Genomic DNA, 14,910 nt, shown 5'->3' on the forward strand with positions numbered 1-14,910 from the left:
ATTTTGGGTCGCTCATCATTGGGCGGCACGCGACAGCCATTGAATCGAGCCGCAGCACTCGGCGCACAGCACGCCAGACGCGGCACGGCGGCGGGTAATTAAACGGGCCCCTAATGATGTCTGCGCACCCCTTTCCCCTGGCTCGCAATTGGGCGGACGTGTGCGTTCGTGTCCGAGAATACGGTGCGTGACACACACCACCCCGTCGACCGAAGAGGGCCGCGGAGGCGTGTCATTAGCCGCGCGGTAATCGCATTAATAGCCCATTCAGCATTCCCAGCATGGAAGGCGCCCTCTGTACGCATTCTGCCGTACTTCCTCTGAATGTAGTAGGCCGTGGATGAGTGATCGAACGCTCCCGTTTAGCCCTCTTCATTCTCTCGCCTCTTCAACACGTATGCGTCTACGATGAACGTACAGCTTCTGTCAAAAGAACGCAGGCCACTGTGCGATCTACTGCTGTGGCTCGCTTCTCAAGGGATCCTGCGACTAGATGCACTTTACAAACGGCCATGAAGACGTTCACAATTGGCAACAGCCTGGATACCCGTCGACGAAGGTTACGGGTGGTAATGTTGATTGTGCCGTCTTGAACGCCTTCACGGCTCTTTGTAAATGCTTTGTGCCATTAGAACACTTGTTATGTGGACATTGCATCATTCCCGCATGCTTTCTTGATCATGTCGAACGTCTCGGTAGGTGACTTAGCTTAACGCAAAGCTTCACCGCGTAGGGCTGTTTCAACATTCGCCACATGGTTTACTCGACGCAACGACGAAAGAGGAGTAAACGCTCACACACGTCCATTCCCTTCGCTTGCTCGAAGCCAACTGAGCTCGGCGCATTGTGCAGCTGAAGGTTCCCTTTCCTTCCTCCAAAACCGATTTCCCAATCTAGCGCATGCGCGCGCCATGCCGCGACTTGTCTCATTGCTTTCAGGACAGACCCTGTAGATATATATAATATTTGCAATCAATTATATTTCAGGAATAAAATGATTGCATTGTTCATTCCCCACTGAATATATCAACATTCAATAAAAGGGTAGTAAGCATTACCCTATGTTTCCTTGGTTTCGGTGTCTGTTGGTTTTTTGCATATATACAGGTATACTTGTGTGTGTACTCTTGGAATATAATGTCCTTCGCTTCTAAAGTATATAGCTAAGTTTAAGCTTCGTTGATGAGAACATATATATGAACAGAAATTTTGAAACGCGCAATTACTTTTGGTGCTCCACACCTCTCTAACTGAACATTTAGCCGACTTCCCGCGGTCTCTTCAATCAGGTTATTAGATTAGTAATGATTAATAGATACCTCTGTTTTGTTCCACACAGATGCTAACAATATTACTGCGGTGGCTTTATATCTGCAATAAATTCGAGTTTCTTTTCAAACCCTTTGTTCACGTTACTCGGAGCAGCCAGTCGATCCTGGGCCGCTTCGGTTATCGGTCTCTGGAGTGCTGCCTGCGGGTTGCCAGAGCGTGTATCCAGGCGCTCGATTTTCTCGGGCTGCTCAGCGCACTTCCGGTGGCTGCCCATAACGCGTTCGTTTTTCTCTCGCTGGGCGGTTTCGGGCTGCCAGCCACACTCGCCAGGACGATTTTGTGCTGGCAGCTCTCGGGCAACAAGCAGACGACGGAGAGGTGGTATTGTAGCGGGAAACGCGCGCGGCCATTTTTATATGGACTAGAAGGACCACTGGTCCTTCGCGCGATGTTTTGCGTGATGCAGGCGATTGTTTCAACTAGACCACGGTGCATATCATCTGCGTCGCCTGCAGTGGCGTCTTCTTGCGGTAGTCCTCGCTCTTTATTTATTTGTTTTGAGTGGCTTACGTGTGTGTGATCGCAGTTCGATCGTCTCACCACCTCGTAAGCACAAATGCTCGCTTCATATTACGATCGCACAGGAAGGATTCACAAAATAATTTCGGCTGTTAATTCTGTGCCCCCGGCTAATATTGCGATGGTGCTCGAGGCCTTTCAAGAGAGCGGCCGCAGATTCCAGCACCGAGTACGCGCTCAGACGCGCGTATGTATGCACGTGCTGAATATGTTTGGCCAGGTGTTAGCTGAGCGCGATAGGAGCGTATACGTATAGCGTTCATTGGGTTCTGTGTTGTGGAAAGGCGGATATGCTTTGAGAAATGCTTGATCAATTGAAAATGTCCTTTAATAAAAGCCCCGTGGAGCACATTGCTCGAGACATCTGTGCGCGCATATAAGTGGCCACGGCAGCACAGGCGGGTGCCGATTCGGTCGTCGCCGGTTGCCGTACAGCGTGATGCACGGGCTTGCTGCCACAAATGCTTAAAATATCTGAGATGTGCAGTACGCATGCATCTCCTCGCGTTTGCCTCATTAAAGAGACAACGAATTTCCCTGCGCGGATCCTCTTGTTAACGTACGCGCCACCGACACGCAAGGCCGGATTGTAGCGCCTTTCACTTAGACTCTGCATTAAAGCTGTAGCATTAAAGGCACGCAACGCAGCTGAATTTGTACAATGGACCCGCTTGATCCAGATGAACTTTCAACCAGCTGATATGCGCTTTTGTCGAGATTATGCCTGCCTTTCTTGCCGGCAGCAAAATCCGGCGGCCGACGCACTAAAGCTGAACGGAACGTATCCCGATTCTTTCCTGACTGCAGCCTACAGGAAGCAGTTCACTGACATAGAAATCGCAACGACCACAGCGGAGTCAGTCACCATGAGGGTCGATCGTCTGCGGTCATACCAGTCATACTTACTGCGTAGTAAACGAAAGCGCGATAATCCGACACTGAGGAGTGTCGTTTGATAAAAAACGCACGCGATGTTATTCCCTTCTGTTAAACGAAAGCGCGATAATCCGAGGTTGCGGAGTGTCGCTTGATGAGAAACGCACGCGCAGTTATTCCCTTCTGTGTGGTGCACCGAAGGCACGCGCTCGCGTCGCGTCGCCGATGTGTACGGGTGCGAGCGCGATCAGCTGTTTGTTCTGCTTTCCTCGGCTGCACTCAATAACCTCAGGTCGTTGTTTTCAATCCCGATAAGCCTATTTCTGCCGCACGCGTGCAGAGCAACGAGACGCAGCAGAACGCGAAGCTACGGGGAGCGTCTGCCTTCCGTGATCCGTGACGTGCGTGCCACCGTGATAGCCGGCGGGCTAGTCCCGGTGGGCTAGTCCCGGTGGACTCCAGCCCATGTTTGTGACCACGACGCGCTTTCCTCTCAGGGGCGAACCTTGTGGCAGCCAGCGGGCTGCCCGAGCGCGGTATATCGAGGAGGCCCTCTGACCTTGTTCATTCAAGATTCTCAAAGCTGCTGGGAGCACATTTCCGAAGAAAGTTTGCCTCCAGGCTGGTTAAGCCTTTTAGTGTTGACATCTTTGGTGAGCACAGCAATGCTCCATTGGAAACCACCCTTCTTGACTGGACGCCTTTTTCGTTATTCTAGTTTTCGTTCTCGTCTGTTTCCTTGTAAGTTACGATTCCATTCCATGCAAAATTGTATTGGCACGTGTTATTTTGCGAAAGGTTAGGTGGTTGGACGTTGGGCGAAAGGTTGTGTCAGTTTCAGGTCCCTGATGGAAACAACCTTTCAATTTATTTGCTGGTTTTTTTGTTTATCCTTTTTAATCAAAGGGGCAGATATTCTAAAATGCGTCAATTTTTAAACTTCGTTTTCACAGTAGTGTAACGCATTAACGAGCAACGCCAACAAAAGCTTGCAAATTACAAAATTTGCAGTAAGAAAAACGAACAAAACATGACCCCCCTCATTGAAACGTTCGTTCGTTCGTTTTCGTTCGTTCGTTTTCGTTCGTTCGTTCGTTCGTTCGTTCGTTCGTTCGTTCGTTCGTTCGTTCGTTCGTTCGTTCGTTCGTTCGTTCGTTCGTTCGTTCGTTCGTTCGTTCGTTCGTTCGTTCGTTCGTTCGTTCGTTCGTTCGTTCGTTCGTTCGTTCGTTCGTTCGTTCGTTCGTTCGTTCGTTCGTTCGTTCGTTCGTTCGTTCGTTCGTTCGTTCGTTCGTTCGTTCGTTCGTTCGTTCGTTCGTTCGTTCGTTCGTTCGTTCGTTCGTTCGTTCGTTCGTTCGTTCGTTCGTTCGTTCGTTCGTTCGTTCGTTCGTTCGTTCGTTCGTTCGTTCGTTCGTTCGTTCGTTCGTTCGTTCGTTCGTTCGTTCGTTCGTTCGTTCGTTCGTTCGTTCGTTCGTTCGTTCGTTCGTTCGTTCGTTCGTTCGTTCGTTCGTTCGTTCGTTCGTTCGTTCGTTCGTTCGTTCGTTCGTTCGTTCGTTCGTTCGTTCGTTCGTTCGTTCGTTCGTTCGTTCGTTCGTTCGTTCGTTCGTTCGTTCGTTCGTTCGTTCGTTCGTTCGTTCGTTCGTTCGTTCGTTCGTTCGTTCGTTCGTTCGTTCGTTCGTTCGTTCGTTCGTTCGTTCGTTCGTTCGTTCGTTCGTTCGTTCGTTCGTTCGTTCGTTCGTTCGTTCGTTCGTTCGTTCGTTCGTTCGTTCGTTCGTTCGTTCGTTCGTTCGTTCGTTCGTTCGTTCGTTCGTTCGTTCGTTCGTTCGTTCGTTCGTTCGTTCGTTCGTTCGTTCGTTCGTTCGTTCGTTCGTTCGTTCGTTCGTTCGTTCGTTCGTTCGTTCGTTCGTTCGTTCGTTCGTTCGTTCGTTCGTTCGTTCGTTCGTTCGTTCGTTCGTTCGTTCGTTCGTTCGTTCGTTCGTTCGTTCGTTCGTTCGTTCGTTCGTTCGTTCGTTCGTTCGTTCGTTCGTTCGTTCGTTCGTTCGTTCGTTCGTTCGTTCGTTCGTTCGTTCGTTCGTTCGTTCGTTCGTTCGTTCGTTCGTTCGTTCGTTCGTTCGTTCGTTCGTTCGTTCGTTCGTTCGTTCGTTCGTTCGTTCGTTCGTTCGTTCGTTCGTTCGTTCGTTCGTTCGTTCGTTCGTTCGTTCGTTCGTTCGTTCGTTCGTTCGTTCGTTCGTTCGTTCGTTCGTTCGTTCGTTCGTTCGTTCGTTCGTTCGTTCGTTCGTTCGTTCGTTCGTTCGTTCGTTCGTTCGTTCGTTCGTTCGTTCGTTCGTTCGTTCGTTCGTTCGTTCGTTCGTTCGTTCGTTCGTTCGTTCGTTCGTTCGTTCGTTCGTTCGTTCGTTCGTTCGTTCGTTCGTTCGTTCGTTCGTTCGTTCGTTCGTTCGTTCGTTCGTTCGTTCGTTCGTTCGTTCGTTCGTTCGTTCGTTCGTTCGTTCGTTCGTTCGTTCGTTCGTTCGTTCGTTCGTTCGTTCGTTCGTTCGTTCGTTCGTTCGTTCGTTCGTTCGTTCGTTCGTTCGTTCGTTCGTTCGTTCGTTCGTTCGTTCGTTCGTTCGTTCGTTCGTTCGTTCGTTCGTTCGTTCGTTCGTTCGTTCGTTCGTTCGTTCGTTCGTTCGTTCGTTCGTTCGTTCGTTCGTTCGTTCGTTCGTTCGTTCGTTCGTTCGTTCGTTCGTTCGTTCGTTCGTTCGTTCGTTCGTTCGTTCGTTCGTTCGTTCGTTCGTTCGTTCGTTCGTTCGTTCGTTCGTTCGTTCGTTCGTTCGTTCGTTCGTTCGTTCGTTCGTTCGTTCGTTCGTTCGTTCGTTCGTTCGTTCGTTCGTTCGTTCGTTCGTTCGTTCGTTCGTTCGTTCGTTCGTTCGTTCGTTCGTTCGTTCGTTCGTTCGTTCGTTCGTTCGTTCGTTCGTTCGTTCGTTCGTTCGTTCGTTCGTTCGTTCGTTCGTTCGTTCGTTCGTTCGTTCGTTCGTTCGTTCGTTCGTTCGTTCGTTCGTTCGTTCGTTCGTTCGTTCGTTCGTTCGTTCGTTCGTTCGTTCGTTCGTTCGTTCGTTCGTTCGTTCGTTCGTTCGTTCGTTCGTTCGTTCGTTCGTTCGTTCGTTCGTTCGTTCGTTCGTTCGTTCGTTCGTTCGTTCGTTCGTTCGTTCGTTCGTTCGTTCGTTCGTTCGTTCGTTCGTTCGTTCGTTCGTTCGTTCGTTCGTTCGTTCGTTCGTTCGTTCGTTCGTTCGTTCGTTCGTTCGTTCGTTCGTTCGTTCGTTCGTTCGTTCGTTCGTTCGTTCGTTCGTTCGTTCGTTCGTTCGTTCGTTCGTTCGTTCGTTCGTTCGTTCGTTCGTTCGTTCGTTCGTTCGTTCGTTCGTTCGTTCGTTCGTTCGTTCGTTCGTTCGTTCGTTCGTTCGTTCGTTCGTTCGTTCGTTCGTTCGTTCGTTCGTTCGTTCGTTCGTTCGTTCGTTCGTTCGTTCGTTCGTTCGTTCGTTCGTTCGTTCGTTCGTTCGTTCGTTCGTTCGTTCGTTCGTTCGTTCGTTCGTTCGTTCGTTCGTTCGTTCGTTCGTTCGTTCGTTCGTTCGTTCGTTCGTTCGTTCGTTCGTTCGTTCGTTCGTTCGTTCGTTCGTTCGTTCGTTCGTTCGTTCGTTCGTTCGTTCGTTCGTTCGTTCGTTCGTTCGTTCGTTCGTTCGTTCGTTCGTTCGTTCGTTCGTTCGTTCGTTCGTTCGTTCGTTCGTTCGTTCGTTCGTTCGTTCGTTCGTTCGTTCGTTCGTTCGTTCGTTCGTTCGTTCGTTCGTTCGTTCGTTCGTTCGTTCGTTCGTTCGTTCGTTCGTTCGTTCGTTCGTTCGTTCGTTCGTTCGTTCGTTCGTTCGTTCGTTCGTTCGTTCGTTCGTTCGTTCGTTCGTTCGTTCGTTCGTTCGTTCGTTCGTTCGTTCGTTCGTTCGTTCGTTCGTTCGTTCGTTCGTTCGTTCGTTCGTTCGTTCGTTCGTTCGTTCGTTCGTTCGTTCGTTCGTTCGTTCGTTCGTTCGTTCGTTCGTTCGTTCGTTCGTTCGTTCGTTCGTTCGTTCGTTCGTTCGTTCGTTCGTTCGTTCGTTCGTTCGTTCGTTCGTTCGTTCGTTCGTTCGTTCGTTCGTTCGTTCGTTCGTTCGTTCGTTCGTTCGTTCGTTCGTTCGTTCGTTCGTTCGTTCGTTCGTTCGTTCGTTCGTTCGTTCGTTCGTTCGTTCGTTCGTTCGTTCGTTCGTTCGTTCGTTCGTTCGTTCGTTCGTTCGTTCGTTCGTTCGTTCGTTCGTTCGTTCGTTCGTTCGTTCGTTCGTTCGTTCGTTCGTTCGTTCGTTCGTTCGTTCGTTCGTTCGTTCGTTCGTTCGTTCGTTCGTTCGTTCGTTCGTTCGTTCGTTCGTTCGTTCGTTCGTTCGTTCGTTCGTTCGTTCGTTCGTTCGTTCGTTCGTTCGTTCGTTCGTAAAACTTTCGCAAAACTTTCGAAAATGGCAGGAACAGTACAAGTTAAGATTTCATCACTCTGCCCTTTAAGGCCGGAAACATAGTTTTTATAAGCCAGAAAATTCAGTAGAAGAGAAGCACACGTGGCGCGGTCCTGTCTGGCCTACTGCGCTGTGACTTGTCCACTCCACTTCCGGTTTCCGGACGTCTTTCTTCCGGTGTTTGGAAGTGGCGCCTCTGGTTGGTCGGACATCTCCACCAGAAATGCGTCATAAAAACGTAGCAACTCCGCTCTTATTTCTCGGGTGCTTTGAATGTTGAAGATTTCGGGGCACTCATTTGCGTTCTTTTCGGGCAGCGCAGAATAAAATGTCGGCAGCTCTCCCGAGGAATAAGCTAGCCGTCTTGCCTACTTTAATGTCTCCCTTGAGTGTCCCTTTAAAGAGGGTCGTTGTGCCTGCAGTGCACGTAATTGTAATCTTTTTTAAAGAAGTTAAAGGCAGCAATTATATAATTTTCCCGTGTGTGAATTTTTGCCGATCTTGATCAGATAGCTTGGCAAAGCATTTCTCTTCATCATTTCGGTTCAATTTTTTTCGCCCCGGTAGATTTTCCGGCTATATATAGACAGCATATCTGCTATTGCCGCATAATTTAAATGGGAATAAGACGAAGTACTTGATGCAGGGCTTGTTGGTTCATGCTACAATTTTTTTTACGGCGCAAAACAGCACACACACTGGAAAAGACAGAAAGAAACGGACAGTAAGAGCGCCATACTGTCCGTTTGTAGGCCATACAGCGCTCTTACTGTCCGTTTATTTCTTTTCCTGTGTGTGTGACTTTTTGCGCCGTTAAAATTTTGTAGTAAGAAGCTGAGCCCAGAGCAAGACATTCCACTTTCGAGTCGGATTTAGTTGTTTCGCTTGTACGGCGGTTTCGAACAAACGCGCACGGAACACTGCCTGCTTCCTACGACCCATTTTTCTTTTTTCACTGAGCGATCATTTTTAGGCACGCTCACGCCTGAGCGGTGCCGCACCCTGTGTTCCTGGTATCGAACCTGGAACCTCGAGTGTCATTGCGTGCGAGAACCTGTCATTACAGCTTCGACTAGTTTGGCGAGAAAGCAGCGTGCGCAGTGAATGGCAGGACACAGACAGATATGTGGTGCCAACCGGACCGCCCTGCGCGACGACTGTGCGACTGCGGTCACGTGGCCGGCCCGCATTTAGTAGCCACCCGGGGGCCCGTGAGGGGGCGCTGTAATTGCACCGCCGCACCCCCCCTTTCTTCCTGGCGAGGCCTCATCAGCACATGCCAACTGCTACGCGGCGGCGGCGCGGCGATGGGCGGCCAAATGGATTGCCGCGCTCTCGGAGCCAGATTAGGGCGGCAGATGAATCTCAATTTTCGCGTCGTTAACCCACAGCGCCTGAAGGTGAACCGAACAAGACAGATTCGTGGACAGCAGACAGGCGTCGCCGAGCGGCGCGGGTGTGCACGCACAGCCTCGCTCAAAAGTCATCGGGCCACAGGGTTCGCTTCTGAGCTGCACAGTCGAGCCCTTGCGAAAACTGGTTTATTGGTTTATTGGGGTCTAACGTCCCAAAGCAACTAAGGCTATGAGGGACGCCGTAGAGAAAGGCTCCGGAAATTTCGGCCACCTGGGGTTCTTTAACGTGCACTGACATCGCACAGTACACGGGCATCTAGAATTTCGCCTCCATCGAAATTCGGCCGCCGCGGCCGGGATCGAACCCGCGACTTTCCAAAGCTTCCTAGATTACTCAAGGCCTCTCCGCTTGCTACGTGACGTCACGCTAGTTGTTCGTCCTCCGTCCGGGGCTGCGAGGGTTCGCTGACAGTTTTCAGCGCATTATCTTAATATGCGAGTAGAATGGCTGTAGTAAGGAGCCAATAAACATGAATTAGCGACTAAACAACAGCTTTTTAACCGCGTGCTTAATTTTGGTATATATCTTTCGTGTTAATTTTCATAATTTATGCTTTCTTCCATGGCCCTCGCGATACACTTCGTACGACGGCTAAGTGCTTCGTTTTTATAGTTGCATGATCATGCTCGTGACAAAGTATTGCATTGCTATAGTTCCAGCTCTTCAGTTCACTGCAATTAGTTCATAATAACTCCAAGTTTGTTTTTTTTCTAGACAGTACAGCAGTAGAATGCATAAGATGCAGTACCTAGCTGCATCTCATGCATTCTACTGCTTTTTGAAGAAACGTATGTTTTTTGTTTTGTCATTTGCGGAAGCAGATGGCGTGTTAAACATCGAAACAAACAAAATGAATGAACTCATGCAAAACAGTAACATGAGGACTTCATGAAAATTTTATCGCTCTCGGTGCTTTGCATTAAAAATTGTTCAATGAATTCATTTTTTTAGCCTCACCATGCCTATAGTTAGATGTTGTCAGATCCGGAAGAACTGTTACAGCACATTTCACATATAGAGATGGCTCAGTTTTTGTACGAAGAAACATGACGGACTTTTAGTTCGCAGTGACTGTCCAAAACTTGGTGTCGCAAATGTCGACTAGCTTGCTTTGCAATTCTTCAAACGAAGACTCTGACTTTTTGCGTTTTTCTTCCTCGCTTGCCTTAATAGAATTCTTGATGGCTTCCTGGATAGCGTCAATTTCCTAATGTGCTCTCTTTCTTGCTGGGGACTCGCAACATGAAAGTTTAGAAGAAAGGTACGATGGGCAATTGAGGAACACCGAAGGCACTGCGCCCTTTTAAAGTTGAACACGATCGCACTTGAGCTCCATGGTTCTTCCTGTTTGTTTATCATGACGTGAGAGCTTGATGACGAAGTTTTGCTCATGGAAATAGAGCTCGCATACCTGCATGAGGAAGCTTAATCATAATACCATCCAGTTCTCTAGAAACCACTATTCAGCAACTTTTAAATTTACAGAAGGTTTTAGCTATGTGTTGGATTTTATGGTACATAAGCTAAGGCTATCAAATGGGGTTAAATTTCAGTTACTTAATTTGGAATGTATGGTTAGCGTAAAATCCTTGCGAGGAACTGCTCTTATCCAAGCTTTTCGGTGAGCTTCATCCTTAAGATAACCAAACACCCTAACTTTTGGGCCACCGTCGTAATTTCCGCGGCACCCAGGCACACAGCATCAGCCCAAGTTGCGGCGATTACAAAAAATGTGCTTTTCTTCAGCACCACATCATGGTTTCAACGCGCACAGTTTGACGTCCTGCAGCTAGAAAACCGAGAAGCCAGAAAATAGAAATGTCAGCACGTTCGCTGCCTAACCTAACCGCAGGGAGGGAAAGTGGCAACATTCGCCAGCGTTGCCTCCCAGGTGCTATGCGCTTGTGTTGCGTTTCTCAGGACTCTCACCATCGTTCGCGGCCGGGCAACTAGTGTGACGTAGGCCCCTGTGGAGAGGAGGAGCGAGCAGGCTTTGTCTAGTCTAGGTGGCTTTGGTCTTTCGGGCCAGCAGCCGAGCGCCGTAACCACTGAGCCACCGCGGCGGTACACATTTCTGGAGGTTGAAAATGGCTCTTCTCATCCTTCCAAAACTTTTTAGGGGCGTTGCGAGAGCCCCAGGCATCCATCTGACACCTGATCTAAATTGGTCTTTTCATATATCTCAGGTTACTAACAAGGCAAATCGCGTCCTTGGTTACTTTCGACGAACCCTGCGACTAGCACCCCCATCAGTGAAATTCCTTGCTTATTTAACACTTATTCGTCCCAAATGAGAATATGCATGCGCGGTCTGGGACCTTCATCAAAATAACCTTTCCACTGCTCTCGAATCTGTACAAAATCGCTCAGCTCGTTTCATTTTCTCACCCTATTCTTATCATGTAAGTGTAACTGAACTAAAACGGAATGCTCATCTCACCACTTTAGCGAACCGCCGAAAAATTTCCAGGCTGTGTCTGTTTCATAAATTCTATTATCATCCGTTGCTTAACTTCATTATCAGCCCCGCAAATCGCATCTCCAATCGCACAAACCACGCGAAGGCCGTCTATCCTCCCCCTGCCCGCACTTCTGCGCATCTGTCATCATTTTTCGTTCATACAGCAAGGGACTGGAATGACCTACCAAACGCCACCGTGGATCAGACCGACTCATCGTCATTCAAATCGTCCATCGAAGAAATGCACTGCTGAGTATTCCACCCCCTCATGTAATACCCCTTCAATGGGGCCTTTGAGGTACAAATAAATAAATAAATAAATAAATAAATAAATAAATAAATAAATAAATAAATAAATAAATTAGTAGAATGGCTTTCTTCATCATTTCAGTGCAATTCTTGGCTTTACCTTTGAGTTCACATGTGAGCATCACTGATACGGAGGAGCTGAGAACGGGAAGCCGCATACATACAACGCGTTGAAATGAAAAGTTCGGAATGCTGAGACTGCGCGAGAGCTCAGTACGAAGTGCTACATTTTTTAAACAAAAAATTATTATTAAACAAGGCGTCAGAGAGCCAGCAGAGCCCTTCAAGAGCTGCCGTACACTCATCATCAAAATTGTCAACTCAGTTCCAACTGCGCAATCATAACTACCAGCCGATCATCGAGCGACGTCAGCCTTATAGGATGTATTATAAATTTTGTTTCAAAGCAGACCTCGCAGTCGTTTTCTGAGCAGTCTGTTTGAACAACGAGAGAAAGAAGCTCTCCTGCACCAAGGTTCCGCACGCCGAACATAGATAAGAAAAGCGAGCAGAGACCCCCAGATTTCGGCTCAAAGTGTACGCGCTCGATACTAACCCAGATTTCCGCTCAATTGCGGCGAGAGTCGCACTTCCCTACAGGCTATACGCGACCCGTTCCTTATTTCGCCTCGATTAGAAGAACGAATGGTGGGCAGTGACTCTTTCTGTTACGATAAGTCGCAGTCGCGACCCTATTACAGTGCAGTGATCAGCGCCGTGACTACGTCGTTGGCAAGCGGGGACAGACAGAGCCCGACTAGGTGCCACTGTCACGATACTGCGGCAGATTAAAGAACATAAGCAATGAGGGGGAAACGAGTGCGGTAAAAGAACCTGTGACGCGCGCAACAACACGCGCGACAAGCAAGAAAAGAAAATAGGCCTTTCGAGAATGGAGGAAAACAGATATTAATACAGACGCTGATGCATACAGATTTCAAGAATGAGCGACAGCGTGTGCGCAGCCATTTTGACGCCAGGGTTCGCTCGTATCTTGAAGGCCACGGCGCCATTTTCTTTCTTCGCAAGCCGCGGGTAAAGAGTGAAATAATGAAATAAATAAATGCGAATAAATATCCGCGACTGGGGCTCGAACCTGCGGCGGCGTGAACAGACCAGCTTCGATGTCCACTGCACGAGAGCATTATGCTGACGCCGAAGTTTGTTTTTTTTTCGTTCTTTATTGCATGGAAATTAATCTCGCTGAGCTATCAAATTCCTCACGTACATACCTACTATTCTGCCGTGCAGACACAGATTCTCATGTCTCCGTACACTACACACCACCTACACATCAAAACTGCGGGAGATATACACATGCGCCAAGAACGAGCAACCATTCAGGTGGCTGGTCCTGCGCAACATAAACCCACCGCACCAAGGCGCACTCTTCATTGAATAGAGACTTAGATGAACGAGGTGGTTCTGCGTGTTTATCCGTCATGCGGCTCTTCCACGGGCTAAAAAGTACAATCAGCAGTAACAGATCTCACGGAATTCCGGAGTATTTTAGAACAGGCAGGAACCTTATAGTGTACGGCTATACCTCAATGTCCATTTTGATTGTCCTCAGAAGTATGTCCCGAAAAACACTGCTTCACGGCACTACACAAAGCAATGATCGATCCTCTCTGGTTGGCCGCACAGGCGACAGTTCACCGACCATGGCACAAAAATTCCCCTTGACGCGAAGCTAGGTCTTGACAGGTGGAGTCGAAGTATGCAGTTGAATAAAAAAAAAGGTTTCCGCAGCTCATTGAATATGCACTCACTAAACTGGCTTCAATACAATGGAATTTATAAAATCAAGGTAAGGGCTGCCGATACACGGGCACAAACTGTCTCGACGCATAGGCTCTCACTGAGAGCGCCAACCAAGGTCGCGAATAGTCTGTGCAGCGCTTCTACCTTATTCCTCGCACAATGCATCACTCGCAATGCATAGACAAGCTTTGCAACTAAGAAGATGTTGCAAACTTATGCCCGAGAAAAAATCGAGAGCTCCAGACCTTCCACGAGTGCGTTTGGCGCCTCACGGTGAGAATTTGTCACTCCCAACACGGCCCATTATTCCGAGCCTGATGAAGGAGAACCATAAGATTTTGTAGGGAATCAGAGTCCCAGCTAATGTCACCAAAACTATTAGGTTTCGTACCCCAATAACCCAACCAGAGTCCCTTAGATGTTTCCATATTTGCAGCCGCGCCAGAGACGTCACACAACTGCACCGCTAAATGAAAAGCTTCACGCCCACTCTTTTTATCTGAACAGAAAAGGGTGACATCAGCATAGGCTAAAAACCAAATTTCCGACTGATAAAGTGAGATCCTCGAATAGTTTGGGATCTGATAATACTAAGGCACAAGGGCCGAAATATAAAGCAAACAACAGAGGTGACAATAGGCAACCCTGCCGGACAGACGAGATTAGTGGAATCAGTTTGGTAAGTTCATTATTTACGATCAACCTTGAATGGGACTGTCTGTAGCTTAGTTTAATGCCCTTAATTAAGCGATACATCCCCAGTGTATCCAAAAAAACAAAGAACGTGCAATATGGATAGGAGTTTGGATACTCCGGCCTCGAATACCGCATGCTTGATGATCCAGCGCCACAAGCTACAAGCGGGAGTAATGGATTCTTGCAAATATTTTATAGTCTACATTACACTAAATGGGACGGTATACCTTTCGATAGTCCTCAACCGGCTGTTATCAGTGCTTTCCGGAATGAGTGTGGGCATGCCCAGCATAAAAAGTTGGAGGTGAAAAGCCGACATCGTAAGCAACTCTGAAAACTTCCAACAAGACAGGTGCCAAGCAAAGCGAAAATGTTTTGTGCAATTAGCTATTCAAGCCGTCCGGGCCAGGCTATTTCTGCCTCGGCAGAGTGGGAATAGCCAATTTCACTTTATCCAAGCAGAAAGGACCCTCGATTATACCTCGCTGCTCTTTGTCAAGTCGAGGAAACGCATCATAGAAGAGGCTGAAGTCTGACCCACAAGTCTGGCTGCACCCAGCCCCAAAGAGACGCGCATAATAGCAATAAAAAGACGCAAAAATTCCCGGGATGTCACTGCAAGTATTTCTATCATACTGAATCTCTAATACCTCTTTTGCAAGAGCAGCCTGCATTTCATCACTTAATGCCCAACGAGATGGTTGTTATGGAAGGAACCTACGCCATACCTATCGGTATGGCTGATAGCCCTGCCTGTGCCATCTGCGGGTATGACGAGACTATATCCCACATTCTTTGTGCCTACAGCGTCGAAAGGCAGTCTCTCAGACGTGCGCTGGAGCGTCTAGAGCCAAGCCCACTGACGGAAATGAAGATTCTCGGCCACTGGTCGCGGCGATCACCGGCGGTGAAGGCCTCCAAGGCACTGCTCCGCTTCTTGCGGACTTCTGGCCTGCATAATATAGGCTGTGACTTCACGAATGCTAACTTTCATGTGACTTCAGTTTTCTGTAACTCTCCTTTCTCTTTCATTTTTTATGCCCT

Source organism: Amblyomma mixtum, chromosome 1, assembly GCF_055824585.1.
Source record: "Amblyomma mixtum isolate Tamu chromosome 1, ASM5582458v1, whole genome shotgun sequence".
NCBI lineage: Eukaryota > Metazoa > Arthropoda > Arachnida > Ixodida > Ixodidae > Amblyomma > Amblyomma mixtum.